Below are 27,730 nucleotides of genomic sequence, written 5' to 3'. Positions count from 1 at the left end.
TTTATGAAAAATTAAAAGGAATATCAGTGTATCGAAGAGACATCTGCACACTGATGTTTAGTGCAGCACTATTCACAACAGCCAAAGAATGGAATCAGCTTAAGTTCCTATCATTGTATGAATGGATAAAGAAAATGTGGTATATATACACAAGGGAATGCTATTCCATCAGAAAAATGAATAAAATCATGTCATTTGCAGCAAGATGGATGGAACTGGAGGCCATGTTAAGTAAAATAAGCCAGGGACATAAAGGCAAATATTGCACACACTCAGTCATATGTGGGAGCTAAAAAAGTAGGATTCTTGAAGATAAAGAGAAGATTGGTGATTAGCAGAGGCTGAGAAGGGTAGAGGGGAGAGAGAAATGAAAACAAACTGGTTAATAGGTACAAATATACAATTTCGTGGAAGAAATAAGACTAGTGTTTGATAAGTCAGTGAGGTGATTATACTTTACAAAAATCTATTGTGTATTTCAAAACAGCTAGCAGAAAAGGATTCAAATGTTTCTAACTTAAAGAAAAGACAAATATTAAGGGTTTTGTAAGGCCGGGTACGTGGCTCACACCTGTAATCCCAGCACTTTGAGAGGCCGAGGCGGGTGGATCATGAGGTCAGGAGATCGAGACCATCCTGGCTAACACAGTGAAACCTCGTCTCTACTAAAAATACAAAAAAATTAGCCGGACGAGGTGGCGGGCACCTGTAGTCCCAGCTACTTAGGAGGTTGAGGCAGGAGAATGGCGTGAACCTGGGAGGCAGAGCTTGCAGTGAGCCGAGATCTTGCCACTCCAGCCTGGGTGACAGAGCGAGACTCCGTCTCAAAAAAATAAAATAAAATAAAATAAAATAAAATAAAATAAAATAAAATAAAATAAATAAAATAAAACAAAATAAATAAAAGTTTTTGTAAATCCCAATTACATTGATTTGATCTTTACAAATTAAATGAATGTATTAAATTATCACAAGTACCCCCAAATATATACATATATTATATAGCAACAAAAATAAAATTAAAATTAAAAATAATGTGATGTTGAATTACAACCAAATATAAAATATTTATTCATGAGTCTATACTGATAAATGCATGATTGAATAAATAAATGAGGCAGAAGAGATTATCTTTACCAAAGAATCCCATATAATACATATAGGTGCTCCCTCCTCTAGGAGTGAAGTTTAATCCCATCCTACACTGAAGAGTGGGCTAGATATACTTAGTGACTCTCTTTCAAGTAATAGAAAGGGAAAGAAGAAAATAGCAACTTTACAGTAGAGAAAACTGGCAAACACTACCTTACCATGTGATCAAAGTTACCATCATCAGTGATGTCATGTGGATATCATGTATTTCCTGTGATTACGTGACAAGAAAGACATTTTACATCTTTGATACTTGTCTACAAATTAAAAACCCAACTCTAATCTCAAGAAAAATATCAGACAAATCCAAATTAAGGGACATTCAACTAGGTACTACTAATCCTCTTGATTGTAAGGGTAATCCTCTTACGAGGAAAGACTGAGGAATAACAAACTGAAGGCTGAAAAAGCATGCAATATGGTACCCTGCATTGCACCCTGGAACACAAAGTGCACATTAACAGACCATCTAGTGAACTCCAAATAAAGTCTGTAGTTCCACCCATAGGAAGGCAGCAATTTTGGCCATTTCAACTGGAAAAATAAGTCTTCAGTCTATATGTATCAATAAATGTTTCCTAACCACAACTGTGCCTGGACAGAAGCAGGAAAGACTCTGATATTAGCCTTCTCTTCTCATTGCCTTCTTTTGTTCCCCTATTTTCACTAACTCTTCCCAAGTAGTCTCCATAACTCATTTCTGTAGATGAGATAAAAGGAGAAATAAGACAGCATTGTTGAAAGGGGGCACTTCAGGCTTTCTGAGTGAAAAAATAAATAGGGGAGGGAAGCTTTTATTCCAATCAAATGTAGTGAAAATTGAGCAGTTCCTTCTCCATTGGCTCCTTCTTGGACATCTCTTCATGGATAGATGAACATTCATGTATAGATAAATTAATGCATCAGAAACCTTGAAAATGGCCAAAATGTACTTTTAAGAAGCAAGTCACAACCATAACTATTTCTGTAGCAACCATTTAAGTACAGGGAATAACATGATCTCTTTTGAAAAATAAATAAATAAAAAGCCCAAACCAGAAAAGCAATGAGAAGTCTGTACTTTAAGAAATGTAGTTCTCTAAAAAGAGAATTATTGAAGTACTGAAAATTCTGCATTACATTCGTGTTACATGTAGAAAGCAATCTTTGGTGCTCCCAATCTGCTATTAAAGATAAACCTAATGAAATTTTCATGTGAGTCTTAGCTACATTATGCTTGAAATATAATACTTTTCTCAACTATTAATAATATTCCATCTATGAAAAAGTATATTAAAATACTTCAGTCTACTGATATCTTTTAAATAACCTTTCTTGAATTATTTTTATGCCTTTAAAGCATAATTACATCCAGGTTAACATAAACAGAACTATCACCAAAACTTTGTTAATATCTTTGCATACCTCAAATAACTCAGTCTCATTAGTGACTCTAACCATAATGCAGCTATAAACATTTTTATGAATGGGTTTGTACCTCCAATAAATTATAGTTCCATGCACATACACAGCTAATACGCCTCCATTTTTACACGTGAATGGTTTCTTAAAAGGTAATCTTTTTTCCTCTTTCTCTTGGGATTTCTGCTCTAAAATTCAGTAATTAATGATAAGTCTATAACAAATACAAGCTGCCTTTTTTTCTCCCCTGAGAACAAACTTTCAACCTTCGTCAGTATGGAAAGAGAAATTGATGACTATACGAAACTGGGGTGGGGGCGGTGGCGGGCAGAGGGAGGAAAGGAGAAAAATTAACAATCTTTGACAGCTGACAAGGGTTAGCTGGCTTGGCGGCCAATAGCTAGGTTGTGTTCCTTGCTGAACATGAACAATTTCACAGAATATCAACATCAGATAAGATTAATATATAATCCTGACGGAACAAGACGAAAACAAGGACACTATGCAACCACATTCCCTTCTGAGCAACTAATGGTCTCTCATTAATAAAAACCTTACTTAATTCCTGCTACCTCTTAAATTAACATTATTAATGTACTCAGTCAACAAATAGCCCCCGTTTTCTGACCACACAGTCAGGAACAGACACACAGATCACCCAGTACAAACCCAAACCCTATAACAAGACTATCCTAATTCCATCTCACTGAGATGATCTTCCCCATAAGATACAGTTTTTCTTGCTGCCGTGAGTCAATACAACTACGTTTGTTTGATTACAATTATGTTCTTGGTGGTCTTTGAGCACTGGGATTTGATAAGACAAACATAAAAACTGGAAAAATTATTGGGAAAGAGAAGTTCTTGGTTTTGGTTGCTATTGTTGGGTACGGTGGAGATGACATGTGTCTATGTGCTGACCATGGTAGGGGGAAGAGCAGAAGAGGATTACATAACATGGACGAAGAATGCGTTATATGAGAGACTTATTCTGCTCTATTTTTCTTTCCTATATTGTCCTGATCCTCATATTGCCCTTATTCCCAACATTGCCCTCTGCCTTCCACCTTTACTGGAAATCCAAAAATAATAATGAAATCAGCGTTGCTTTTCTTGTTCAAGTCTATTAATAATTCTCTCTTTGCCAGCTATAATCTGAACCAATTAACAGACACAAGATCGAGATAAATGGATATCAAACAGGAGTTTGGGGGATTTTTTGTTTTGTTTTGTTTTATTGTTACTAGATAAAGGCTACATTAGTGTAACTAAAGAAAGTGACGAGATTGGCTTGCTTATGCTCTCTGTTCTGTCTCTCCCGGCTTAGACTTTGGAAGACTCTAACCAAGGGAATGTTTGGTTTTCAGCACAGATGTAACTACTTAGGACTTCTCATTTATGCTGGTGCAAAATAAAGAATGAAATAGAGAGGCAAGATTCTCTGTGCTTACAAATGTGCTACTACATTATCTTCACTCAGATCAGAATGTAGACCAATAATGTCACCCAATATGTCAGACCAATAATAATGTCACCTAATAGCTTACTCCAAAACAGCATTGCAAATGGAGATCTCTGTGCATGGAAATATATGTACTACATTTTAGTAGATCATCTTAATACTCTCCAGTTATTTTTATTCATCTAATCCATTGAGCTTATTCATAAACCTATGATCATACAGGTCTGTGGCTATCCTTCTTAGCAAGGTAAGGGAAGTCTCATTTCTATCTTTATGGAGACACCCCACCAATATCAACTGTTGTTGTGGATATTCCTTGTACCTCTGATGGTCAGTACCGATTTTGCCCTCCAGAAGGCACTGAAATGCATAAAAACAGTGTGCTTAATTAGTTAACTCTAATGTCACACTCTATTTGAAATTGAAAATGTATTCCCTGTTCTAATCACCTCCAGCCACATTGTCTTATATAGGTCATGAGGGGTTCTGCAATGACATAAAATAACAATATTAATATACTTCAGTAATAAACTGCAACAACATCAAGATACAGGGTTGAATACAAACTGCTCCTATAATGACATTTAAATTCAAATATAATGCCTTTGTGTTTAAGTGTATAGACTCTGAAACAGACTACCTGACTTCAAATCCCAGTTCTTACACTTACTAGGTTTACGATCCTGAACAAGTAAATTAATATCCCTGAGCCTCAGTTTTCTAACCTGAAAAGTCAGAGTAACAATAAGACTTGCAAGGTTGTCATGAGAACTAAATAAATTAGATATGTAAACCATTTAAAGACATGGCTGACAGATAAGATGTGCTCAATTTTATTACTGTACTTGTAATTTGGACTCAAACATTCTTAAAGTCCCCAAATTACATTTTATTGGAAAAATCACTCCTTGTAGACTTTAATTTCTTATTCTGCTCAGTGTCAGCTAATGTGGTTCTTTATCTCCAAATACTTGAGGAAGTCAGTTCAGTAGCCTCATCCTGAAGGTTTTCATTGACACATTTATTGTTTCCTTAGCACGTCTGAAGCAAACTCATCCCAACTCAGAGTTTCTGATATGGCTCACCTATGTTGTCAGCTTTAATGAACCATAATTTATAAACAATAACATATACCAATTTTAAATAAATAATTTGATGAGTTCTGAGATTTGCTCATAGTCTTATAGCCACCACCACAATCATGATATAGAACATTTCCATTATCCAAAAAAACCCTTCATGCCCCATTTTTGTCAATATTATTTGCCCAAACCCTGAACCCTAGCAACTACCAGCCTGCTTTCCATCACCATAGTCTGGAATTTTCTGAAATTTCATATAAATGTAATCATACATTATATAGTCTTTTCTTCCTGGCTTCTTTCACTTAGCAAAATTCTTTTGAAATCCATTCATTTTCTTGGATTTTTCAGTAGTACATTTTGTTTGTCGTTGTTACTAAGTAGTAGTTCATTGTATGGTAATACCACTTTTTCTTCACCAAAAAAAAAAACTTGGAAAATGATAGATATTCTCAGGCAAGTGGGATAAAGAGACAAAGCTACTCAAAAATCCTGTCTGACTGTTCTGAGGGCTGAGATTATCAGTGTCATGTTGTTTTGTGAAGACAAATTTCTTGCCTAATACATTTACATTTCTCCTGGCATTAAAATAACCCCTGACCCTATATTATATGCCCATATTGTACTACTTCTCCAAAAACATTCTACTTTTTCTCCTCACTGTACCAACCTACAAAAGCCTTCAGATATCCTTGTTTTTACAGATGTAGTTCCCTTTGTCAGGAATTCCCTCCCCTTCCTTGTCATAACAAATTCCTTCCTGCTCATTATTCTTTACAGCTCAGTTGAGCCGTCACCTCCCCTGTCATGTCATTCCTGATCTTTTCAAGCAGAATTAGTTGCTTCTTTCTTGGTGTTTCCAAAGCACCATGTATGTGACTCCCCTGTGTCACTCATTTAATGATCATTTCTGACCAGATTAAGGTATGTCTCTGTTATGGAAAAGACAGTGTTGCTCTACTTTGTTTCCCAACTGTAAGTTCAGGGAAGTATATACTCAATAAAGGTTTGTTTAATAAAAGAAAGGAAATTAATAAATGCATGAAAGCACACTGCTATTGATACACATGTGTCATAGACAATGCCAGCATGTAAATGAACACAACTCACTGCTCTAATTGCCTGGAAATTGACTTCTTTGCACCCCATCGGTTTTTGGTGGGACAAGAAATCTGTTCATGCTCTGATAAATCTTGCTGAATTTTAAGGAAACAACTTCTATCCACTGAAAAAACATACTGAATTATTCACAGCGCATAGGAGTTTCTGTGACATGACTAGCAAAAAGCTCCTGGCCCTTCAGATGGGATAGATGCATTCGTAATTAAAATGTGACCCATACTGCATCCTTCTGCCAGATTTCCTTGAGTAGTCACTGGAGATAAAATTCTAATTATGACATTTGAAGAAATAAAATTCTCTAGGGAAAGCAGCCTCCAAAGATAGACTATATGTCGACAGCTGTTGTGGAAATTACTTATTTTAACCTTTGCCATAAAAATTGTAAAACCAGCCCAGCTCTTTCTCTGTAGGAGACATTTTTGGGAGATGGATTTGTAGATGTGTTTTGGAGATTAGCCTAAAGTCAAGACAGTATCATTTCACAACAGAAGTTCCATTAAAGTTTCTTAAATTTCAGTGAACTTCTGTTCAGGAAGTCCTTTTAAATTCTGATGAGCTGACATTTGAATGTTTCTGTAGCAGATGGCTATCAGCTAAAAGAAGTACACAATATTTTACTCTTACTAGCTGAAACTAAATTTGGAAGATATGATTTTTTAAATTAAAACTCTTAGAAGCTAGGGTCATACGTTTCATATATTTAAAAATGGGAATTCAACCTGAATGGGACTTGAACTCAAGTTTCCATGTGTAATGATTTCGTGGCTTTCAAGACTGGCAACAGACACAAGCTTCTCCAAGCTACCTATACTACAGCTGTATAGAATATATTTAAATATGGTTATATTTAATCAAATATTATTTACTACAAAATTATGGCATAATAAACTATCCGAGAGTTGGGTTATCCAACAATTTTTTCTTCTAGAAAACTCTATGGAAGGATTGACCTAAAAATCCTGGAAGGATTTTTTAAGGTAGTCTGTGCTGAATCTTTTTATATTCTGAAAAAGATTTAAAAGAAGAACTGGTCAGAGTTTCTGACCTACAGAGGTTTCAAAACCCTCATATAAAGACAAAATTAATGTTCATGGAGAATCACATGTTTAACAGAACACAAACATTAAAAAGAAACCAAAATACCTTGCCAAATCTCAGTATTTACAGATGATGACTGACTATGAAGATGCTAAATTCCTTAAAGATTTCCATTCAATTAGGAGCAGAGTTTAAGATGTGCTTCTATTAGTTCTTCTCAAAGTATTGCAATTATTTTTATATTCTAGTGGTTCTGCTTTTCTGATTGCATGGTGAGTGATACAGAATTCAAATGTTTGTAACATCACAGCCTACATTCCTTCTAAAAAACACTTTTCCCTATTTTTGGTGTTTTACCGTATTAATGAAAGGCTATATTTGGAGATTCAGATGTACTAAATACCTTACAATTCTCCTTTTCAAAATGACCTTCTCACCAAAAAGAGAGTCAAGAAGCCTCAAAAGTTTCTGCCTCACTCAGCTGTGTCATCATCAACCACTAGTAAATAACTCCAGACAAGTAAAGTGCTAGCTGTTTCAGAGTTTAATGAATAGCTTTATGGACTCCTTCTCACAGCTGTCATTGTTCTGACAAAGTGATTGAATACAACTCTTGTACCAACGAGAGCTGCCCACAAAGGGTACTACATATTTCTGAGTCCTTCTGGTTGCATGATTCCAAGACAACACTGAAATGCTCAAACCAGCAACTGTTCACTCCAGGGGACAGTAAACTCTGATCTCCTGGAACCATATTCTGTAAAAGAGTCATGGATCAAAACTCATTTCTTCAAATGCCATGCACTTATCCCTATAGAATAAGATAATGTGCATCTTCTGAAATCTTATCGCATTAAATGGTTGTTTAGCAATATTTTCTTTCATTCCAGTTAAGCACTTAAAATGTAAGAAGGAGAGTACAGTGTTAAATGACAACTTACTTTCAGTTCAAAAGATTGTGTCAATTTTGTCTTGTTTTCATCTGCAGCTGGGTTAGTTCCTTACAGCTAAACCTATTGGTGATCCCACTTGCATGCAAACTGTTACCTGTTGCAGTTTCTGTGCTAATCCTGACATATATAAGAAATAGATTAGTATTCTCACATTCTCACCACCTCCTTCCTGGTCTGGCCCAGTGTGGCTTAAATCTTACACCTACTGAGTGTTAAAATTTCTTTTGCCAGCCAAGGTTGCTGGTTTACCACAATTGCTTTTTGAGATAACTTCTCTAACAATGAAATTCATGTTTAATGTCCCGATGGATATCCCCTGAGAATCTATTGGCCCTTTAGGTCAAAGTTCTCTCCTTCTTTTCCTTTGGTTGTTTTAATTCATAAGACTAAACTTCTGCTCTGGTCCTTCTTCCTAACCTTCAGCTAAGTACTGCCTAGTACTCTAGTTCCCTCTTGAGGACCATATGCTTGGCCTTGCCCAGACATATCCCTTTCCAAGGTGCTGCCCAATCTAGTGGCCAGGCTTCTAAAGTGCGTCATGATGAGTATGGACTCATGGATATAAACATCTTAAATCCCAAATGCTGATTTCATCTTTATTTCCTGCTATAGTGATTTCTCCTTCCAGCACCATAGGTGATGTATTTGTACTTGATAATTTTATGACATGTTAGACACCCATTATCACTTGACTAATTCCTTCCTAATTCTTTATTGCTATGTATTCATTTTTTAAATGGTCACAATCCATGACTTCACACTACAACTAAATAAATTACTTTGAAAAGGCATACACAGAAGATGAATATGTAAGAAATACATAATTTTGAGGCAGATGCAACTCATAACATAATTCAGCACCATATTCCTTTTATTGAGCATCCATGCACAATGCTAGGATTAACATCTGATAAAATGGACAGTTACATAGCTTATAAACATACAAAGTTCATATCTTCCCAGACCATGGCAACCTAGAGTATAAATAAGGGCATCTTACCAAAGCTTTTTGGCTGCAGCATCGTTTGCTCTATAGGAACTTAATCCACACTCAAATAGCTACCCTGTGGTTCAGAGTCGCCAGTCATCTTGTTTACTACTGTTTTCCTCCTCCTCTGCTCTAGCTCACTATGATGCTGTTCCCTGTCAATAATGATTTTAAAAGCCTGAATGCTGCTATTGATGTCTGCTGGATCCCACTGATGCCAGTGCCAACAGAAGTCCTCAGTGTTTGTGTTAAGCCAATGACAGAGGTTAAGAATATCTGTATTGATGCTAAAGATGGCACAGCCTGCAATGTACTTGCTTTAGTAGATGTCAGTTCTTATGTCTCCCCTTGATCTTTTCTTTTTCTTTTGGGAATACTGCCTCTCTTCTGCAAAGGCATACTCTGACCCAACCACGAAAATATCAGTTCTGAAAGGTTAGATATTCTTAAAAGCATCCCTACCTCTCCATCCTCCATCTACATCATTTGCTTGATGCTGGATACCTAACTCAAACTAACTCACTACTAGGGTTAGTTTGGGTTTTAATCTTTCTCATCCTAGGTTTCACTTACAAATCCATGCAGATTTCTATAACTTGACCCTAGATTAAGCAAGGGTCAGCTTTTCCTGAAAAACAGGTGATGAGGCCCTGGAGATTTTTAAAAACCATGTTGTTTGCCATGTGGAAGACTTCCAATTTGCATCATGAGAGAATTAATTCAGGACAAAGAGAAGACAGAAGGGATCTAGAAAGATCCCTGGCATCATTCACTTCCTTAGAAAGAGGTATATCTAATGTCTAGCTTCAATTGTCCTTCCCTACAGTTACTTCAGCTTTCACTGAGATAACTTAGTATTTTTCCCATAAATTTCTCTGATTTTGTAAGCTAATTCAAATAGGATTTCTGTTACTTTCATCATGAAAGAGAAAGAGGAGAGAGGAAGATGCTATAGTTGGATGTTTGTCCCAGGAAACTTCATGTTGAAACTCGATCCTCAATGTTGGAGGTGGGGCCTAATGGGGGGCTTTTGGGTCATAGGAATGAATCCCTCATGAAGAGATTAATGCCCTCCCTGGGAGGAGGAACTTTCATTACCAGGAGAGTTCCCCTGAGTGCTGGTAATTAAAAAGAGCCTGGCACTACCCCACTTGCTCTCTCTCTTGCCATGTAATCTCTGCACACACCTGCTCCCCTTTGCCTTCCACCATGAGTGGAAGAAGCCTGAGGCTTTCACCAGAAGCGGATGCTGGTGCCATGCTTCTTGTACAGCTTGCAAACCCGTAAGACAAATAAACCTCTTTTCTTTATAAATTACCCAGTCTCAGGTATTCCTTTATAGCAACACTAAAGAAATTAAGACAAGAAAGAATAAAGGGAGGGGAGAAGGATCGAGGGGAGAAGGAAGGAGAGAGGGAGGGGGGGGAAGGAAGGAAGGAAAGGAAAGGGAAGGAAGGAAGGAAGGAAGGAAGGAAGGAAGGAAGGAAGGAAGGAAGGAAGGAAAGAAGGAGATAAGGATGGAAGGAGGGAGACAAAGAAAAGAAAGAAAAGTGTGCAAAGGTTTCCATGTTTCTGATGATGGCAGGAAGAGGTATTACTGCCTATCAGCATTAGCTCTGAGCCCCTTGTTGCTGGATATAGGACACAATAATATTTGAATTGCGGGGTTTCCGTTATTGTTATTATTGAAGGTTTAGCATAAATACTGTTTAAAAATGCACTCTCATATTCCTCCTCCTCTGCTCCCTCCGGTGTTTTAATCTTTCTCACCCTATGTTTCGCTTAAAAGTCCATGTAAGTGGATAATTATGCATTCTGTTTTCTCTCTTCCAATACTGGTCCAGTGACTCAAACCAAATTTCTGTACCTTCATGCACTCTTACCTTAGAATGGGCCATCCCCTAGAAGGCTTTTCAGCTTCTAACAAAAATCCCTAGAATCTCCATCCTGTCAATTAAAGCTGTGTTTCTGGTCAGCCACACAGAATCACATGAAGTAGAATAGAACCAGAAAGCCCTTTACAGAAGAGGTTGTAGTGGAGATGAGTCTTTAAGAATCAATTTGATTTTGAACCCACAGATAAAATCTGTGATTCACTATTTCCAAAAATGTGTTAAGAGTGTGTACATTCCAGTGTGTCTCAGAATCACTTGGCAGAGGAACATAAAACTTATATTTTAAACCTGGCTAGCTAGACAAAATTTAATAAAGTTCCCTACATTGTTTTATTCACTTTGTTTGAGGTTTCTCCTAGTGTTACAATAAATAATTTAGATTTTGCCAGAAAAAATAATAACAAAATGAGAACTCTCAATTGGCTGATTTCTACTAAACCTAGAGGTTTTATCAGAATTATAGATTTCCTATAACATTCTTCACATATACTGTTTCACTGTATCTTTATTTCATTTGTTAGAGCAGAAAGTGGAATATAGATCTGCCTGTAGCTGTAGGAATTGATGGACAGGTGAAAATAATCTGTCATTGTGTCTTTTTGTGAATGAAATATTGATATAAAACAGGCAAAGCCTTGAAAAGAAACATGCAAATTGGGTCAGATCACAAAATATATTGCAAAATATTTATCTAATGCCTTTTCAGGAAAAGAAAACAATCAAGGTATGAAAATAATAGGAATTTCACCTTTCCAGTTGAGTGCAGACAATTATAGTTAGTCATTTCCTCAAAGTCTTTGTCTTCTTGCTTGTTGTTCTCCAGTCTTTTCTCTGCTTTCAATTCCCTAATGCTCTTTTATATTTCCATGAATTTGCACTCTCTATTTCAAATTCCCAAAATAGGATTTCCTGAGAAATTCTGCATTATCCTTCTAGACCCTCGCTCATGTATTATTTCCTTTGTGTCATCTTTCTGATATTCCTCCTCAGTTGGTAAAGTGTAACAGGACTCTTTCTGTCTGTGTTTGCATTGCATGTTGATCATAATTCTATGGTAGAATTTATCAAACACCCACGAGCCTCTTCAACCATTAGTCTTCAAGTGCTTTCAAGGGAGAGACAATATCCCCAGTTCAATTAATTCTAATCATTTCTAACCCCTATTTCAAAACATGAAATATCTTCAAGTCCTCCAGTTTGTTGGAATCAACTTGTCTTTGTAAACTTAAATAAAACTGCTTTTACCCTACAAGAAAAGGGAAAGTCAACATCTCCTGCTAAGGATTTTTCAAGTGGGGGAAGAATTTATTTGTCTTAGTAATTTCTCTTCTGATTTTTTCTTTTCACTGAATTCTCCATCTCTTTTCTCCCTTTCCCTCCCATTTTTGCGGCCCACTTGTAACACTGAAAAATGATCTTACACCATTATTCCTCAAACCGCACTCTTTCAAGTCTACATGCAGCCACTTTACAAAACAATTGTATAGGGGAATGTTAAATGGCTTTACTTCAAATTTCGACACATGAATGCTTTATATAACTAATTCTTCAGAGACCCTAGACCTTTCCCACTACCTCCATGGAAATCTGACTAGTCATCTCTTCAGTCAAGTCCAGCCTTCTTGCTTACTGTTGTGTCCTCTCTTCCTTGATTTCATTATTTCTTCTCCCCAATTTAAGCCCCCTCCACCCCCAAAATGTTAGTTCTCTTTTACACAGAGCACTGCATTCTATGTAGCTCCCTGACTTCCTTCTGGCTCTCTCCTTAGAACTACCACTCACTGTCACAGTTGTGCTTTAACTTATTTTACTAAACAAGGACAGACTGTCTTCCAAGAGGAAGCTTGAAATTACCTTCTAATACGAACCAGCTTCATTACTCCAACAACACATGTAATGGGTATCTGATTATAAGACCCTGTGCTAGGCTCCAGGAATGCCAAAGTGAATAAAGGATTTTAGGATTGTCCAGCTCACAATGACTTAATAACCTAACAGAGTTCTGTTCATTTTTGATAACCACAGTAACTGTTACATAGGAGGAACATAATAAAAGACAGTATAGGAAGTAAGAAAAAAATTGGAGTCCTCTTTTCAGGTGGTTAAAATTACTATGGATTTCATCTGGCATTATGTGAATGTGATCAAAAGCAGAACCGTATGGTTAATGAACTTTACAAGTTCCCTTCTAACCTCTAATGCATTGATTCTTTTTTTCACTAATTCTAGACAAAAATTTAACCTCATAAATATACAGTAGCTTTGGAACTAGAAATATTTTTAGTAGCAAGTTACACATGAATATAATGAAACTACAGAAAAGACAGTATCCTTGAGAAGCATTTAAATTACCTTATTAAACAATTAGCCGAAACTATTTTAAAAGTTAGGAAGGAATTAAGAAGCATATATTAAACTTCCTTATTAAAAAAAGGGTCTGAAACCTGGTCATATAAAGCTTAGGCTGATACTTATATTATTTAATAATAGTGTAAATCATTTCTTGAATGCCTTTATGTTTTTAAAAAGGGACTGTGCTGAAAATGAATGAAGTCATAAATGAACTAAATTGATTTTTTAAATATTTAATGATTTCTAGCGTAACTATATTTCTGAGACAAGACACGTAGGTTTCCATTTTGTGTACTTCATTAAGAGTTTTCATTATCACTGTCATCATAATAATTGGCTTTTTAATATCTGACACCCTTCACAGTCATTTTGGATTCTTATTTGAAAACTACAGGAATGCTTTTGTTCTGGCCGTACTCTTTTTTTTTTTTTTTTTTTTTTTATTATACTTTAAGTTCTAGGGTACATGTACATAACGTGCAGGTTTGTTACATATGTATACTTGTGCCATGTTGGTGTGCTGCACCCGTCAACTCGTCAGCACCCATCAATTCATTATTTATATCATGTATAACTCCCAATGCAATCCCTCCCCGCTCCCCCCTCCCCATGATAGTCCCCGATGTGTGATGTTCCCCTTCCCGAGTCCAAGTGATCTCATTGTTCAGTTCCCACCTATGAGTGAGAACATGCGGTGTTTGGTTTTCTGTTCTTGTGATAGTTTGCTAAGAATGATGGTTTCCAGCTGCATCCATGTCCCTACAAAGGATGCAAACTCATCCTTTTTTATGGCTGCATAATATTCCATGGTGTATATGTGCCACATTTTCTTAATCCAGTCTGTCACAGATGGACATTTGGGTTGAATCCAAGTCTTTGCTATTGTGAATAGTGCTGCAATAAACATACGTGTGCATGTGTCTTTATAGCAGCATGATTTATAATCCTTTGGGTATATACCCAGTAGTGGGATGGCTGGGTCATATGGTACATCTAGTTCTAGATGCTTGAGGAATTGCCATACTGTTTTCCATAATGGTTGAACTAGTTTACAATCCCACCAACAGTGTAAAAGTGTTCCTATTTCTCCACATCCTCTCCAACACCTGTTGTTTCCTGACTTTTTAATGATTGCCATTCTAACTGGTGTGAGATGGTATCTCATTGTGGTTTTGATTTGCATTTCTCTGATGGCGAGTGATGATGAGCATTTTTTCATGTGTCTGTTGGCTGTATGAATGTCTTCTTTTGAGAAATGTCTGTTCATATCCTTTGCCCACTTTTTGATGGGGTTGTTTGTTTTTTTCTTGTATATTTGTTTGAGATCTTTGTAGATTCTGGATAATAGCCCATTGTCAGATGAGTAGATTGCAAAAATTTTCTCCCATTATGTAGGTTGCCTGTTCACCCTGATGGTAGTTTCTTTTGCTGTGCAGAAGCTCTTTAGTTTAATGAGATCCCATTTGTCAATTTTGGCCTTTGCTACCATTGCTTTTGGTGTTTTAGACATGAAGTCCTTGCCCATGCCTATTTCCTGAATGGTACTACCTAGATTTTCAACTAGGGTTTTTATGGTATTAGGTCTAACATTTAAGTCTCTAATCCATCTTGAATTAATCTTCGTATAAGGAGTAAGGAAAGGATCCAGTTTCAGCTTTCTACTTATGGCTAGCCAATTTTCCCAGCACCATTGATTAAATAGGGAATCCTTTCCCCGTTTCTTGTTTCTCTCAGGTTTGTCAAAGATCAGATGGCTGTAGATGTGTGGTATTATTTCTGAGGACTCTGTTCTGTTCCATTGGTCTATATCTCTGTTTTGGTAACAGTACCATGCTGTTTTGGTGACTGTAGCCTTGTAGTATAGTTTGAAGTCAGGTAGCGTGACGCCTCCAGCTTTGTCCTTTTGACGTAGGATTGTCTTGGCAATGCGGGCTCTTTTTTGGTTCCATATGAACTTTAAAGCAGTTTTTTCCAATTCTGTGAAGAAACTCATTGGTAGCGTGATGGGGATGGCATTGAATCTATAAATAACCTTGGGCAGTATGGCCATTTTCACGATATTGATTCTTCCTATCCATGAGCATGGTATGTTCTTCCATTTGTTTGTGTCCTCTTTGATTTCACTGAGCAGTGGTTTGTAGTTCTCCTTGAAGAGGTCCTTTACATCCCTTGTAAGTTGGATTCCTAGGTATTTGATTCTCTTTGAAGCAATTGTGAATGGAAGTTTATTCATGATTTGACTCTCTGTTTGTCTGTTACTGGTGTATAAGAATGCTTGTGATGTTCGCACATTAATTTTGTATCCTGACACTTTCCTGAAGTTGCTTATCAGCTTAAGGAGGTTTGGGGCTGAGACAATGGGGTTTTCTAAATATACAATCATGTCATCTGCAAACAGGGACAATTTGACTTCTGCTTTTCCTAACTGAATACCCTTGATTTCTTTCTCTTGCCTGATTGCCCTAGCCAGAACTTCCAACACTATGTTGAATAGGAGTGGTGAGAGAGGGCATCCCTGTCTTGTGCCAGTTTTCAAAGGGAATTTTTCCAGTTGTTGCCCATGCAGAATGATATTGGCTGTGGGTTTGTCATAAATAGCTCTTATTATTTTGAGGTACGTTCCATCAATACCGAATTTATTGAGCGTTTTTAGCATGAAGGGCTGTTGAATTTTGTCAAAAGCCTTTTCTGCATCTATTGAGGTAATCATGTGGTTCTTGTCTTTGGTTCTGTTTATATGCTGGATTACGTTTATTGATTTGCGAATGTTGAACCAGCCTTGCATCCCAGGGATGAAGCCCACTTGATCATGGTGGATAAGCTTTTTGATGTGCTGCTGAATCTGGTTTGCCAGTATTTTATTGAGGATTTTTGCATCGATGTTCATCAGGGATATTGGTCTAAAATTCTCTTTCTTTGTTGTGTCTCTGCCAGGCTTTGGTATCAGGATGATGTTGGCCTCATAAAATGAGTTAGAGAGGATTCCCTCTTTTTCTATTGATTGGAATAGTTTCAGAAGGAATGGTACCAGCTCCTCCTTGTACCTCTGGTAGAATTCAGCTGTGAATCCATCTGGTCCTGGACTTTTTTTGGTGGGTAGGCTATTAATTTTTGCCTCAATTTCAGAGCCTGCTATTGGTCTATTCAGGGATTCAACTTCTTCCTGGTTTAGTCTTGGAAGAGTGTAAGTGTCCAGGAAATTATCCATTTCTTCTAGATTTTCTAGTTGATTTGCGGAGAGGTGTTTATAGTATTCTCTGATGGTAGTTTCTATTTCTGTGGAGTCAGTGGTGATATCCCCTTTATCATTTTTTATTGCATCTATTTGATTCCTCTCTCTTTTCTTCTTTATTAGACTTGCTAGCGGTCTGTCAATTTTGTTGATCTTTTCAAAAAACCAACTCCTGGATTCATTGATTTTTTGGAGGGTTTTTTGTGTCTCTATCTCCTTCAGTTCTGCTCTGATCTTAGTTATTTCTTGCCTTCTGCTAGCTTTGGAATGTGATTGCTCTTGCCTCTCTAGTTCTTTTAATTGTGATGTTAGAGTGTCAATTTTAGATCTTTCCTGCTTTCTCTTGTGGGCATTTAGTGCTATAAATTTCCCTCTACACACTGCTTTAAATGTGTCCCAGAGATTCTGGTATGTTGTATCTTTGTTCTCATTGGTTTCCAAGAGCATCTTTATTTTTGCTTTCATTTCGTTATGTACCCAGTAGTCATTCAGGAGCAGGTTGTTCAGTTTCCATGTAGTTGAGCGGTTTTGATTGAGTTTCTTAGTCCTGAGTTCTAGTTTGATTGCACTGTGGTCTGAGAGACAGTTTGTTATAATTTCTGTTCTTTTACATTTGCTGAGGAGTGCTTTACTTCCAATTATGTGGTCAATTTTGGAATAAGTGCGATGTGGTGCTGAGAAAAATGTATATTCTCTTGATTTTGGGTGGAGAGTTCTATAGATGTCTATTAGGTCTGCTTGGTTCAGAGATGAGTTCAATTCCTGGATATCCTTGTTAACTTTCTGTCTCGTTGATCTGTCTAATGTTGACAGTGGAGTGTTGAAGTCTCCCATTATTATTGTATGGGAGTCTAAGTCTCTTTGTAAGTCTCTAAGGACTTGCTTTATGAATCTGGGTGCTCCTGTATTGGGTGCAAATATATTTAGGATAGTTAGCTCTTCCTGTTGAATTGATCCCCTTACCATTATGTAATGGCCTTCTTTGTCTCTTTTGATCTTTGATAAAGTCTGTTTTATCAGAGACAAGGATTGCAACCCCTGCTTTCTTTTGTTCTCCATTTGCTTGGTAGATCTTCCTCCATCCCTTTATTTTGAGCCTATGTATGTCTCTGCATGTGAGATGGGTCTCCTGAATACAGCAGACTGATGGGTCTTGACTCTTGATCCAGTTTGCCAGTCTGTGTCTTTTAATTGGAGCATTTAGTCCATTAACATTTAAGGATAATATTGTTATGTGTGAACTTGATCCTGCCATTATGATATTAACTGGTTATTTTGCTCGTTAGTTGATGCAGTTTCTTCCTAGCCTCGATGGTCTTTACATTTTGGCATGTTTTTGCAATGGCTGGTACCGGTAGTTCCTTTCCATGTTTAGTGCTTCCTTCAGGGTCTCTTGTAAGGCAGGCCTGGTGGTGACAAAATCTCTAAGCATTTGCTTATCTGTAGAGGATTTTATTTCTCCTTCACTGATGAAACTTAGTTTGGCTGGATATGAAATTCTGGGTTGAAAATTCTTTTCTTTAAGAACGTTGAATATTGGCCCCCACTCTCTTCTGGCTTGTAGGGTTTCTGCCAAGAGATCTGCTGTTAGTCTGATGGGCTTCCCTTTGTGGGTAACCCGACCGTTCTCTCTGGCTGCCCTTAAGATTTTTTCCTTCATTTCAACTTTGGTGAATCTGGCAATTATGTGACTTGGAGTTGCTCTTCTGGAGGAGTATCTTTGTGGTGTTCTCTGTGTTTCCTGAATTTGAATGTTGGCCTGCCCTACTAGGTTGGGGAAGTTCTCCTGGATGATCTCCTGAAGAGTGTTTTCCAACTTGGTTCCATTTTCCCCCTCACTTTCAGGCACCCCAATCAGACGTAGATTTGGTCTTTTTACATAATCCCATACTTCTTGCAGGCTTTGTTCATTTCTTTTTCTTCTTTTTTCTTTTGGTTTCTCTTCTCACTTCATTTCATTCATTTGATCCTCAATCACTGATACTCTTTCTTCCAGTTGATCGAGTCGGTTACTGAAGCTTGTGCATTTGTCACATATTTTTCGTGTCATGGTTTTCATCTCTGTCATTTCGTTTATGACCTTCTCTGCATTAATTAGTCTAGCTGTCAATTCTTCCACTCTTTTTTCAAGATTTTTAGTTTCTTTGCGCTGGGTACGTAATTCCTCCTTTAGCTCTGAGAAGTTTGATGGACTGAAGCCTTCTTCTCTCATCTCGTCAAAGTCATTCTCTGACCAGCTTTGATCCATTGCTGGCAATGGGCTACGCTCCTTTGCAGGGGGAGATGCGCTCTTATTTTTTGAATTTCCAGCTTTTCTGCCCTGCTTTTTCCCCGTCTTTGTGGTTTTATCTGTCTCTGGTCTTTGATGATGGTGACGTACTGATGGGGTTTTGGTATAGGTGTCCTTCCTGTTTGATAGTTTTCCTTCTGACAGTCAGGACCCTCAGCTGTAGGTCTGTTGGAGATTGCTTGAGGTCCACTCCAGACCCTGTTTGCCTGGGTATCAGCAGCAGAGGTTGCAGAAGATAGAATATTGCTGAACAGCGAGTGTACCTGTCTGATTCTTACTTTGGAATCTTCCTCTCAGGGGTGTACTCCACCCTGTGTGGTGTGGGGTGTCAGACTGCCCCTGGTGGGGGATGTCTCCCAGTTAGGCTACTCAGGGGTCAGGGACCCACTTGAGCAGGCAGTCTGTCTGTTCTCAGATCTCACCCTCCGTGTTGGGAGATCCACTGCTCTCTTCAAAGCTGTCAGACAGAGTTGTTTGCGTCTGCAGAGGTTCTGCTGCTTTTTTGTTGTTGTTTTTTATCTGTGCCCTGTCCCCAGAGGTGGAGTCTACAGAGACAGGCAGGTTTCCTTCAGCTGCTGTGAGTTCCACCCAGTTCGAGCTTCCCAGCGGCTTTGTTTACCTACTTAAGCCTCAGCAATGGTGGGCGCCCCTCCCCCAGCCTTGCTGCTGCCTTGCGGTTGGATCGCCAGACTGCTGTGTTAGCAATGAGGGAGGCTCCGTGGGCGTGGGACCCTCCCGGCCAGGTGTGGGATATATTCTCCTGGTGTGCCCGTTTGCTTAAAGTGCAGTATTGGGGTGGGAGTTACCCGATTTTCCAGGTGTTGTGTGTCTCAGTTCCCCTGGCTAGGAAAAGGGATTCCCTTCCCCCTTGCACTTCCCAGGTGAGGCGATGCCTCGCCCTGCTTCAGCTCTCGCTGGTCGGGCTGTAGCAGCTGACCAGCACCGATTGTCCGGCACTCCCTAGTGAGATGACCCCAGTACCTCAGTTGAAAATGCAGAAATCACCAGTCTTCTGTGTCGCTCACGCTGGGAGTTGGAGACTGGAGCTGTTCCTATTCAGCCATCTTGCTCCACCCCCCTGGCCGTACTCTTTATCCAAGCTATAGGGCATTGAGCTTGCTTAAGTCTCCTTTATCTAAAATGTGATTACAGGTTACCGGAGTCTATTTACCAAAAAGCTAACGAACCTTAGCACTCAGATCCCCTCAATTGAAGAACCCCCTTCCAAGGCCGTTAGAGGGGCCCTAGCATTGGGTTAACATGGTCATATATTTTTCATAAAGTTTGAAAGAGTTAGAATAGTGTAGCTACAGGTAAAAATTCTATTCCTAGCATCACTTCTATTACACCTTTTCTTCCTCTGAAGTAGCCAGAAAATGTTTGGTAGAGACATATTTAATTTGGGTTGGTATTGTTATCTGGTATAGAAATTGAATCCAAGAATATTCTTTCTGCTTGCTGTGCTAATTCATCCAGGTTGTGTCATGAAGATCCAGGTCTAGAATGATATTACAGTGTGAATACAACCTGTGTGATACCAAGCACCAGAAGTACATTGGAGTAGAGGAGAAAGATGGATTGAAATATGTGGAACCCAAATTTAGTCTGAAGAAAACGCTACTAGCCATCATTTATGTAAGATTTTAAATAGAAGACTGGTTCTTACCAAAGCCTAGTTCAAACAGAAGTTCTCTCTTATTATGAATAAACTTGGTAATTCAGCTTACATAATTATGAACACACTTTCCATTTTTCCTTTATTGATGGGAATCATGCAAAGTACAATTTATTAAAATCCCCATGTTTGTAACACACACATCTGTAGTAATACAGGAACCAATTAGTAAATCATAACAGTTTATACAGGAAAGAAACTCAATAAAAGTTTTCCAAACTTTGACAACAGTCTTAAAACCTTTACAGCATTGCCAATGATGAGTTTTGAAACTAAAATTTTTATAAATTTTATCAATAAGAAAGAAGTTTTTGAACAATTATGATAGATGAGTCTGTTTCCCTCAGACTAAATAGTGTTGTAAAACTTTGAATTCAAAGAGAAAACACACAAAAGTATTACCAAAAAAAAAGCATTATTAAGGTGTAAAAGTAGTTAATAAAAATGTTTTTTATTTTGTGATGGATTTGTCAGCCCTTCAAAATTTGTCAATTATTGTGATTTCTTTGCTTGTTCAAAATAAATATCAACTTTCTTATCTAATTTTGTATTCATAATTTATATTCTTTTATTTAAAGAGGGTCTCCAAATTTTATAAGGTGCAGGACCGACAAAATCTTCATCTGTTGAGAGCACAATGTAAGGAACTACAAATGTCTCCTCTTTGCTAAATCCCAGTCTTTTCCTCACACTCAGACTAGGTCCCCACACACTTGGTTCTCTCCTCTTTTGAAATTTAAAACAGCTGCCACCAATTCTGTCCTATGCTTTTGGAATCCTATTCCCAGAAATATACAAACAAGTGGATCATAAATATTCAACCCCTACTTGTTGTGCCAATGTATTGTGGCCAAAGAACCCCTCAGACAGGTGCTCATGCTGATAAGATTACACATATCTTGTTAAATTTAAGATACTTCTAAAACATAGGTACAAGAAAAAAACACCTGAAAGAGCACCAAGACTTTTACTAGGAGCAGCTATGTATACACATTACTCTCTGCTGCACAAAACTTTGTAGCCTTGAATGAGAGAAGGAAGTAAAATTCAGGATTAATTTTTTCTATCTCAAAGATTCAGCTTTGTGTCCTTTGAATATTCCTGTCTTCAAAAACACCAAAAAGATAAGTATAAACTTTGCTCACTTTGAAGATGAAAACCACGGAAAATTTATAGAGGGAAATAATTGGAACTGTAAGGAGTCTAAGAAATTTTATATAGTTCTTAAAGTCATTTAGTGCTGATCTGAATAACCAGACACCCTTACGAGATACACACTGAAGCTCAATTTTATCTGCTCCTCTGTTAATCCCAAACCAGATGTGGAAACATCCGTTTCTTCCTCTTTCTAGGTTCATGCCCCCTTTCCTTCATAAAAGCTCCTCTCCCTGCCTGAAACCCACTCACAAGACTCAAAGAAACCATGAGATTGGAAAGTAGTTTCAACTAAAATCAAATACCTGTTTTCACTTATTTTTTTCTCATTGTATTTCTTATTATGAAATTAACATATGCTCGTTCTAATCTTTAAAATATGAAAATAACAGACAAAATATAGACATAATCCCAACGCTTAAACCTACTTTTCATATTTTCAATTTCCTTTCTAAAACATCTATATTTTTAAGAAAATTGGAATAATGTTATGTATACAATGTTATAATCTATGTCCCATATTGAATGTGACATAAGCATTTTTATAAGTCATAAACTTTTTTTGAAAACCACAATTTTACAAGAAGGATTAATTCCATGTTGATATTTATCAACCTCCTTTTTTAATATTGGTTTATGATTTCTAGTATTACAATCATACTATAATATATCTTTTAATTGAATACTTGACCAAATTTCTTAGTGGAATAAATTTAGAAGTGAAATTACTTAGTCACATTTCTAAGATCATCAGTCTTAAACATTAAGAATTTTATATTATTAGCATATAGAAGGTTATTCTAGTTTAGCATGGCACTTGCTGTGAATGAACGTACCTGTCATTCTCTCTCCCACAACTGATATGTTTTTTGCCTATTTGCCAATTTCATGAAAGCAGTGTACTTCATTCTTGTTTTATTATTACATTGTGTATGTATGATGTTGAGCATTTTCCTAATAATTTTTGTCATTTATGTTTCTTCTTGAATTGATAGTTTATGTTCCATTCCTATTTTTTTCTATTATGCATTTAGTGGAATTCAAAAAATTAATTGAAAACACTTTTAAGGCCGGGCGCGGTGGCTCAAGCCTGTAATCCCAGTACTTTGGGAGGCCGAGACGGGCAGATCACGAGGTCAGGAGATCGAGACCATCCTAGCTAACACTGTGAAACCCCATCTCTACTAAAAAAAATACAAAAAACAGCCGGGCGAGGTGGCGGGCGCCTGTAGTCCCAGCTACTCGGGAGGCTGAGGCAGGAGAATGGTGTAAACCCGGGAGGCGGAGCTTGCAGTGAGCTGAGATCCGGCTACTGCACTCCATCCCGGGTGACAGAGCAAGACTTGGTTTACGAAAAAAAAAGAAAACACTTTTAAAATGATTACAAATATCAACTCTATCATGTTTCATCAATGTTTGTGCCAATTAGTGAGAAATTTAAATAATAGGTTCGGGATGGACACTTGATGCCTTTTTCACTTGGAATCCTACTTTTACTGGTGAATTATTTGCTTCTCTGTGTTCTGATAACGCCCATCTGAATGAAACTGGGCTTTTTTTCATAGAATGGATTCCTTTTGCTATTTCCTCACTTCATTTTTTTGCAGAATCACAGGTAGCAAGGAAAATTTTCGTGTGGAGTTTATGAAAGTTAGGTTTTTCTATTGTTAGCCATTTGCAAGAATTATTTTTTTAAAAAAACAGACTAAATTAACAGCAATTGAACATTTTCTCAAAGAGACAATTCTTATCCTTTTTAATAATACAAAGGTAAACAGACTTCCACCGTAATTGCTCATTGTTCTGTACCTCAACTGCATCAGTGTCTTGGAATTCTTTTGGGGGATTATTCATACTTTCATTAGATAGGAATAAGAATTCTTAAAAAATGATAAAGAATTCTTGTTAAACAGTTATGGTAAATGAATCAACTAGATTTCAATTATAAAACTGTGCTCCTAATTCTTTCAAAAAGTGTTCTAATTGCTCTTCATAAATTATTGTTTATCTCAAAATAAATATAGTTGCCCATAATTAAGACTGTGTTTTCTGGAAATGTCACCTGTTCAGCAGGTGTCTAAAGTCTTCACTGGGGGAAACTGATGGATTCAGGAGTATTAAGTATTTGTTTTGAAGATAGTCTGTTGCACTCTAGAGCAGAGAGAAAAAAAATCTAGTGTACCCAGACATGAATCTCCTGGGCTGTTGCACTTACAAACTGCAAGGTTGGAAAAACATACTTCCGTATGGCCAGAAGCATGAGTCCAAAATTTTTGTTTTTAACTAAATGCTATGATTAAACTCTGTCCACCTCTAGTTCTATTCTGCCACCTCAGTGTTCTATCAAAATAATTAATTGAACACTAAGCTATACAAATTTATGTCTGATGAGTTTAATTCCCAAATTTACCCTGCTTTAGAGAAGCAGGTAAGTCTCAAAATGTATTCCTCACCTCTCAGTCAATACTCATTTTAAAAGATACCCTATTGCTTTATACAACCATTGTTAACAACCTCTGCAATTTCAAACCATAAAGGCACTAGGGCTACCGGTGATAATCATGTGGAGATACTAAAAAACAGAGGAGTCCATAAACTATACTAGAAGTCCTCCCCTAAGACAAGGATTGAGAATGCCATGACCCAGCCAAGAGAATAGGTCCCAGAGTGCTGAAATACTGAAAACCATTCTCCTTGCTCTCTTATATGAGAAACTGATTGTTCTACCACATGTGGACCCATATCATACTGCCATGGCACCCACATCTTCTTGGCCAGCCAAGAGAGAATTGAGAAAAATTCTGTAGTCTCAAACTTACCTGACCCTCATAGGCTAAGAGTAGCCTGGGTTAGTTAGCTGAAACTCTTCATCTTGGGCAGGTTCACTGGCTATTTGACCTAATGTGGTTGACACATTCTATATCTTTGTTGTCAGTTTAGTTAACACCTCTTCCTCATCCTAAATGTTAATGAGATACAAGCCAAGTTGTGTAATACCATGTCTACTACTATACTTCCCCCTGAACCAGGCAAGTGTGCTTCCTTGCATCCATGTCAAGGAGTGCCTATAAAGATCTAGAGGAGAATCTTGAAAAACCTCAAATACAAAGTGAATATGTCCTAGATACAGAACATATTGAGATAAAGCAGAACGGAAAAGACCAGTTGTCCACATAGGAAAAACAGGAAAATGGGACATATTGACCAGCCTGGAAAAGGAAAATAAACGGGATTGTTCCAAGGGATATCAGATGGTGGCTGTCCTACCCATTGGTGGGCACAGGAGTCATGAAACTGAATAAGACACACATTTGCAGCTGCAGTGACGTAGTAGATACAAATTTAACCAGACTACAGCGTTATTTCTAAGTTTCATCTAGTAATCAGAGAAACTTTTTAATTGGCAAGAAGAAGAAATGTCCTGCTAAACTGGCTTGACCTCAAGTCAGTAAACCACTTCATCAGCTGATACTCGATGGTGCCAAAAGACTGGGAATTGTCAAGCAAATTGTTAGATGTTGGGATGGCTACGAGCCCTCCTATTGCTGCATCTAGAAGCATACCTGGTTACAGAGGGAGGGTAAGTTAGTGAGACACCTCAAAGAAATTGTGGCAGCCTTAATGATAATTCCATACTGTCTTCTCTACAAACCCAGTATATTGTGGTTTCAGGAGTTCTTTTACTGGGTGAAGAACTAGCAGGTGTCCATCATCACCACACTTCAATAATATTTATTTGCTTCCTAACTAGCGTGAGGACAACCAACATGGTGCCATTAGACTAGGCCCAGTAGCTCATGGAACAGAGAGGAAGTAACGGTTATGGCCATCAATGCCAACCAATGACCTAGCAATGACCACCACTTGCCATGTGAAATCCAATCTCCTCAACCATTCCAAAGAGTAACAGCAGAAAGTTTAAAGAAAAGGAACAGTGTGGGAAGGAACTGGAATTGTATTACTCCAGATACCTTCCCTTTCCTACTGTTGGAAGGACACAGATATATTTGTGTAGAAGATGGCTCTATACAGAGCATGAATAGCATTAGGCATGGAGTCCACCACACAGCTCACTAGTGACATATGCATTTTCTATTAATAAGGGGCATAGAGTACTCCTCAGATCCAATGTTGAGTGGCCAGGGACTATGTTGCCTTGGTATAAAGAGGGCTCTGTTATTTGATTGGATGAAATTTGGGTATCCCAATAGTAAATAATTAATAATAATAATAATAATAATTCCTTAAATGTTTGAATTGTGAGTTGGATTTCTGTGATAGACAATCATATCTCAAAGCTGAAGCAAGCATTTACAATAGTGGTCGGTATATATGCTAAGCCATATTGGATGTTAATAACCCAATGACTTCAATGTGCCAATTCTGGGCTGGGCCAACCCCAGAGGATGGCACTGCAGACTTCCATTCACCTGTGCAGCTGGGAAGTAACCTGATTTTGTTTGTTTGTTTAACATTATGCAGTTCTTCATAGGTGATGTATCACCTGCCTCAGGCAAGTTGAGTGTGGATAATGTACTTACTCATGTCTCTGTTTGGTACACACATGCTCTCAATGAGCAACAGCGAGAAGATCAAATAGATTGGCTTCTTCATTTTAGATTATAGAAACTGTTCAGTAAATATTTGTTGTATGAATAACCCTATCATTGGAATGAGCTTCTTCCAAAGTCTCAAAGTTAAATAACCTCAGAAGAGACAGTCAAGGACCTCCTTGAATACATTCCAACTTTTGATGAATAGTTTTGTTGTCTGACTTAGACTGAGAGATTAAGAAGTATAGGAAAATCATTTGAATGGCAATAAGGACTTCCATTAGACATCATGCTAAATTAAGGACTCAATAACTTGTTAAGGAGGACAATATTTGGGGGCTCATGAGCCTTCAGGTAGCTCTCAAATTTCATGCTGCCTAATGCAGAGGCAAATACTTCATCATATTTAAGGTTACATTTTGAAAAGACATAATTTTCCAAAACCTTCTAGTAAGCCATAAGGAGAACACAGAGGGTCATTCAAATAAGATAAATATGTATATAGTAAATCTCATTTTGCTTACTGAGTAGTTTATGTCTTTCTTAACTGTTGACAGTGCAGTATTTTGTCTGGTGTATGCCCTTCCAGGAAAAGAAAAAATAGAGTTCAACCAGTTTGGCTATAAATTCAAAATTAATAGAGAAATAAATTATTCATCTATATTTATAGCCTGTGTATAACTATCTGGCCTTTGCCATCATAGCTATTTTTCTTATGTGAATTAATAATGAATAAGAATCTAGTTCCCTGCAAATGCCAGAACTCTTGCTTATTTTTTTATTTTTTAAACCCCAAATTAAAAATAAAAAAGTATTATAAGACTGGTGTATCATACATCATTTCTGATATCCTGTGGCTATAATATCTCAAAATTCTCATCTTTAGTGCCATTAGGCTGCAACGTTTTCAATGTCTGTAAGGGATATAACAATTAGCTTTGATGCAGTATCTCTCTCCTGACTAGATGTGGTCATGGAATGTAAGATTTATAGGCATACACAATTTCTAGAAATATAAACTCTCTGAAAGTTACTGCTAGAAATGAAAACAAACAAGTTTAGAGCTACTATTTGTAAGATTAACACTTTATATTTGAGAACTTTGCACAGTGAAAGAGCCCATGATTCATTAATATCTCATCCTCAGGAATTTAAATCATAGTCATTTTTAAGTAATAAAATAGTTGTAAAATTCTGTATCTGATTAATTGCATCTGCCTCTTTATCTACCTGATGGAAAAGGTGTAATGGAAAGAATTTGAGCCTTTGATTCAACTAGGTCCCTTTGAATTAGATGTTTCACCAATTAGATGTATGGTTATGATCAAATAATGTCATCTCTCTAATACAAGTTTTATCAAATAAAAAAGGATTCTAATG

Source organism: Rhinopithecus roxellana, chromosome 16 (assembly GCF_007565055.1).
Source record: "Rhinopithecus roxellana isolate Shanxi Qingling chromosome 16, ASM756505v1, whole genome shotgun sequence".
In the NCBI taxonomy this organism is placed as follows: Eukaryota; Metazoa; Chordata; class Mammalia; order Primates; family Cercopithecidae; genus Rhinopithecus; species Rhinopithecus roxellana.
The sequence above is the reverse complement of the archived record's forward strand: the minus strand, read 5'-3'. Positions refer to the sequence as shown.